This window comes from Buteo buteo, chromosome 3, assembly GCF_964188355.1.
Source record: "Buteo buteo chromosome 3, bButBut1.hap1.1, whole genome shotgun sequence".
Lineage (NCBI taxonomy): Eukaryota > Metazoa > Chordata > Aves > Accipitriformes > Accipitridae > Buteo > Buteo buteo.
Window position 1 is genome coordinate 615,412 of NC_134173.1, and position 6,000 is coordinate 621,411.

General features: G+C 39.4%; 1 long non-coding RNA gene across 1 annotated transcript in view; it reads right to left on the bottom strand.

Moving 5' to 3' along the window:
- LOC142029413 (uncharacterized) overlaps positions 1-5,561 on the bottom strand; it is a 130,064-nt gene extending 124,503 nt beyond the window's left edge. Inside the window, exon 1 of the long non-coding RNA XR_012649910.1 lies at positions 5,461-5,561. This is a non-coding gene — a long non-coding RNA (uncharacterized LOC142029413). The remainder of the gene's footprint in view (positions 1-5,460) is intronic.
- Between the last annotated feature and the right edge of the window lie 439 nt (positions 5,562-6,000).

A 6,000-nucleotide genomic window follows, 5' to 3' on the forward strand; every position in this document is an offset into this window, starting at 1 on the left:
CCTTTTGGAATGAATGGGGCACAGTTTGGAACTTGAATCTGTTCTCTGGAGTAACCTAATTCATTTCTTCCACAAAGGAAATATTCTCACTTCCCAGTGTTTCTCTGCTCTTTAGCCAGTAGTTTGTACACAATTAGGAAAGTTGGGCATGTCCCCCTCAACTGGTTAGTACTGGTGTGAGAGGCTGAAAGAGTTAATGTCTCAAACATTGTGGTGGGACAAGTTCTGCTTAACAAAGCCGATCAGCACAGATCAGCAACAGGACAGGGAGGGTGTGCCGGAGGATGTGCAGTTCCCTGTTCTGATATGCTGTTCTGATATGCTGAGCAGGGCAGCTCACCATGTATGGCCAAAGATCAAACAATGGTCATGGCTGTAGGGAAGGGGAAGTTACTCCCCAAAAGACCCCCAAGCCCACTGACCCATTTCCAGAAGGTTCACCTGACACCTAATTAGCCTAATCAGTTTGAATGCCTGCCCAAAGGAGGGGCAAGGATGATGAAGGGACACAAACTGAAGCCCCACGTGCATGTGCCCACCAGAACTGGACCCTTAGGCTGACTGAACCAATGCTGGACCCAGGACCGGTGAAAACTTTCTCTTTTCTCTTCCTCTCTGTCTTGCTCCCTCTTTCTCCTTCCTTTTTCAGAATCCCTGTATCATCCCTTTAAGACATAAAACCGTTGACTAAGTCTGGGACTAGGAGCAGATCCAGCCACCCATAGGCTCCTCTCTGAGAAGGAGTTTAGAAAGCAAGGGGGTCCACTCTGAACCTTGTGACTCAACTGGAGGGATCTCCTTATTCCCTGAATTGATGTATATCGTTACCATGGGTTACATGGTTTACTGTGGTAGTTCCATGCCAATTCCTGTTGAGAGGAACCATGCCACCTATTGTTAATGCCTTCCAAGTTCAGTTTGCTTCTGCCATGAATAAAATGTTTAACTGATCGTTTGGTGTCGTTTCACCTTAATTTAGCCCGAGGGAATTCCGAATTCACCACGAACCCTCCCTGGTCTGTCCAGCCCGGGTCGTGACAACTGGGTAAAGGTAATACTACATCTACTATATATTTGAAGGTGATCTGTGCTGTATTAGGGGCTCATAGTCCACCCTGTTGAGAAGAACAAGTTAGGAAAATAAGACAAAAGAGACTACCAAGTTCAATGAATCCAGTGTTGTCCTATTTCTAGCAACCATGGTGATGATTTGCCTAATTTGTTGTTTATAACCATTTAATTGTTGTTGATAACCATTAAATGAGTTGATCTTTTTTTAATTCTTGATGTATTTTTGGGTTTGGTAATTTCCTGTGGCAGTAAGTTCCACAGTTTACAGTTAATGAATGGAAGTCTCCTTGAATCAGTTTTTAATTGACAGCTTTTTAATGTCATCACGTTTCTTTGCATTTGCATTATGAGACAACGGAATAGAATTTTCTAATTTCTAATGCTCTTCATATATAATGTACTCTTATCATGCCTCTTTCTTCTGTTTCTTCAGTGATCAGTCCTAATTGCTCAGTTTCTTCTCATATGCAAGCACTTCAGTCCACGGGTCATACTTCCCAATATCCTAAGAACTAACCTAAGTTCTGCAATGTCCCTTTTGGGATAGGTGATCAGCACTGCACACTCCAAATGAAGTCATACCATTAATTATAAAAAATCATTACATGCCAATGTTAATTACCCTATTAGTCTTCATGTAACCTAACTTCTTGTTAGACTCTCAGCTACAGCTGCATATTAAGCAATCTATAGCAATCTCCAGGTCTGCTGTAGGAGCTACTTCCATAAATTTAAAGCCCTCTGAGATGTCAGAGAACATTCGAACTTTCCTTTTCAATGTGAAATGAAACATTATGTTGATGAGTAAACTACGTGAATTAGGCCTCTCCAAAGTTTCTTTCAACCTCTGCGACCTTTTTAAATGACTTAGTGATATCTGTGAACTTTAATAAGTGGAATCACTACTGTCCTACAGTTCTTTTGAAACTATTGATAGATATTAAACAATAAAAGTTTGAGTGTGGTGAAGTGCTTGCTGTGTTCGGTTGTTGGTTTGGTTTTTAACTGGCCATTTAATTGTGCTCTTTGGCCTTTTCTTCATGACAATGTTGCCACTCCTCTCAAGATTATTTTGTTTCCTAGAATCATAGAGTCTCTCAAGTTGGAGGGGACCCATAAGGATCATGGAGTCCAACTCCCTGCTCCTTGCAGGACTACCTAAAACTAAACCATAGGACTAAGAGCATCGTCCAGATGCTCCTTGAACTCTGACAGGCTTGGTGCCTTGTCTACTTCCCACGGGAGCCTGTTCCGGTGACCGACCACCCTCTCAGTGAAGAACCTTTTCCTAACATCCCATCTGAACTTCCCCTGACACAGCTTCATTCCGTTTCCTTGTGTCCTGTCACTGGTGACCAGCGACAGGAGATCAGCATCTCCCCCTGCGCTGCCCCCCTTGAGGAAGGTGTAGACTGCAATGGGGTCCCTTCTCCAAGCAAGCTGAACAAGCCAAGTGACTTCAGTCGCTCCTCATAAGTCTTGCCCTCGAGGGATTTCACCATCTTGGTTGCCCTTCTCTGGACACACCCTAATAGTCTGTTCTTCTTATACTGAGGCACCCAAAACTGTGCATGGTACTCAAGGTGGGGCTGCACCAGTGCAGTGTAGAGTGAGACAATCACCTCCCTCGACTGGCTAGCTATGCTGTGCTTGATGCATCCCAGGACAGAGTTGGCCCTTTTGGCTTGTCTCTTCTACAGAATCTTATTCAGGACCATGTCAAAGGCCCTTTGGTAGTTTTATTAAATTAGGTGAACCAGTTTTCCTTCATCTATCCCTTTATAGATATGTTCAAAGAACTAAAAAAAAATAAATAAATAAAAAAAAAAATTTATTAAACAAGATTTTCCTTTGCAGATACCATGCTGGTTTTATTCTACTTCATGATATCCCAGACACTTTATTTTTATCCCTCGGTTAAGTGTCATTTCAACTAATCTGCTAGGTACAGACTTAGGCCTTAATTCTCTAAATATTTTTAAGAGCTTTTTAAAGAGTAAAATTCTTACTATGAACTGGATCAGATGGCTAATCTTAAGAATTCTGCTGAAAATATCTCTATCAATATAACAAAATTTAGGTATTCCTAAAGTATAGTATTGATGTTATCACTTTAATTCACAATAGAAGAAGACTAATTAGCCTAGAGAGGGCACTGTGCTATTAAGTTCGCTAACTCAGGTCTTATTCTCTCTGGCATAGCTTGGAATAGTCGTACCCTGAGATTTCCACTACTTAAAATGCTCTTATCTTTTTGTTTGAAGAAGAAAAGGACAAGCAAATCATTTTCTTGAAAACTGTCAATACCTTTTTCCTAATATAAGGATTGATCACACCAAAGGTCTATTGAGCTGAACAGCTATGACCATGGTCAATAGAAGATATGTAAGATAAAGTATAAGAACAGGACAAGTAAGCAGTGATATTTCTTGAAAATACTCTGCAGCCTTCAGAAATTTGTACTTAGGGATTTCTTCAGCTAGATACCATAACTGCCTGTTTAATAATCCTCAACGGAATTTTCTATGATATTGTTCTATCACTCGAAACTTCTGTAAACTTTTAGCATCCACATCATCCTTACTAGCTGGAGATTAGGTGCTGAGTAAGATGATCAAATCTGTACGTTTTAGTTCAGCCCTTCAGTGAATCTCAACAAAAGTCAATTAAGTTTTGTTTTGTGGAAGGTGTTCAAACCACTTTACTGATGTTAGAAATGGTTTAGTAAAAGACGTATAGCTTTTTTCCAGCACAGAAAAGACCTTAGGATTTATAGTGGAATTCTGTCTCGTAGGAAGGGTTGCTCCTGCTGCTGTTAATGATTATTTTGCACTTTGCATCAGAGCAGAATCAGTCCATTAGGCAACAAGGCTTCTGCAGAATAAATGATATTATAAGATTCCATGATTTCACCATTAGAGCCAATGTATACACTGAGGTGCTTATACTCCTTTTAGCATCAATTTGCATATATTCCTCCTGCCTGGTATAGTTCAGAGGTGATTAGTCTTCAATACAGGGCCTGAGTAGCGATTTTAGCAAAAAAGGAGAGGCCTCTATCACATTCACAAAGCAACCCTTGTACAAATGGAGATAAGAGTGGAAGAGCTCAAAGATGAACATATACTGAAATAACCTCCTGTATAATTTCACTGCGAAGAAATTATCCATTTGTAGGCTCATGTTGTCCTCAATTAGTATGTGAAATTTTTGTTGGCACTTTCAGTGGTGTCAAGAACATCACCTTTGAGGCATCAAGAAGCATTCTTCAGTTACATAATGACAGCTTTGCTTGGCACCAAAGTTTTGTTAACCAGAATCTCTCCTGTCCTTGCCTCATAAGTAGACAATCAAATCAGACCGTTTGAGACTTTCTGAAACTAACTGAGATCCATGGATTTCTGCCTGTGTGAGGACAAGAACATCAGGATAAAGTATGATATAAAAGACGTCATACTTTAACCATGTTTCTAAGATTTGTCCTGATTTTTGATGGAGGCAGTAACAAACAAAAGTAAACATTTAGTTTAATATAAAAGATCCTGACATGCCCTAGAGATGTGCTACCAACATGATGGCAAATCATTTCACTGCTTTTTCCTTCTAGTTTGAAACCTACAAATTGGCAAAGCTGCTGCTTAAGCCATCTTTCCATATAAATTACTTTAAGGTAGCTACATGTAAAGATTCACAGAAAGAATAGATAGTAATTATCATTGCAGACAGCTCAACCTGAAGAGAACGCTGCACTTCACAGTGCCAATTAAAGAAAGCAAACTTGGTAAGATGGATAATGAACAGGATGTAAAGCACACAAGTATCACATCGGAAATCAATGGCACACTCTCTTCACATTCAATCCTGAAAAGCATGAAGAAACAGAGTGTTCAGAAACGAACAATGAGAATTATTGGGTGTATGACATACAGAAAACTGTTTTACGAAGAGACAGGAGATCAAGATTGAGTAATTTGGGAAGTTGATTCATACAAGCTACCCATTTAAACATATATCACGGAGAATTACAGAATAGTTTAGGTTGAAAGGACCTTTGGAAATCATCAGTCAAGTCCCCTACTCAAGCAGGGTCAGCTAAGGCAGGTTTCCCAGGACCACATCCAGTCAGGTTTTAAATATCTCCACAGACGGAGACTCCACAACCTCTCCAGGTAACATGTTCCAGTGTTTGACAACCCTCATTGTAAAAAAGAGGGGGGGGAGCTGTATATATATAGAGAGAGACATAGGTAGATAGATATAGAAGACATAGATACAGCTATATAGATACATACACATGTATTTACCTTCATCAGGCAATCCCATGTGAGCCGGAGTGGTATGTGTGTGCAGGTAAGATGAAAAGAAATTTATGTAAGAATTCCTACTTACTGAATCTTTGTTTCTTCCTGCTGTTTTGTATGTGACATCAGGCGAAGACGTTATCAGAGGCTGTGGGTTTTCTAAGAATTTATTTTCAAGTTCCAGTACCTATAAAGATATACGAATTGTCTGAGGTGTGTATTAACTATATGAAAATATGATTGCTTGTTTAACTCAGTCTCAAAAGATAACTGAGGTCAGAAGCTTAGTAGGATACTAAGCAAAGTCATTGCTGATGTTACTCTTACTTTAAATGGACATTTAAATTGATAAAAGAATGTGTCTTTCAGAACTAGATTTAGAATGTTATTCTTCTAAGTTTGAAGATATTTCGGAGAAATACTTCCAAAGATATAAATATTTTAACCTTAAAGCACATTTCTGTGCAAATGATTACTGAAGGATTTCAGACTCTTCCCCTAAAATATCAGTTACACTTTAGTACCAGAGATGTGTCACTGGATTGTGAAAATGCTGTCTCTGCTCTGTTGTAGTCATTCCTGGGTAAGCCCAAACATCATTGGATTTTTCCAGAAAAATGTTTTGAAA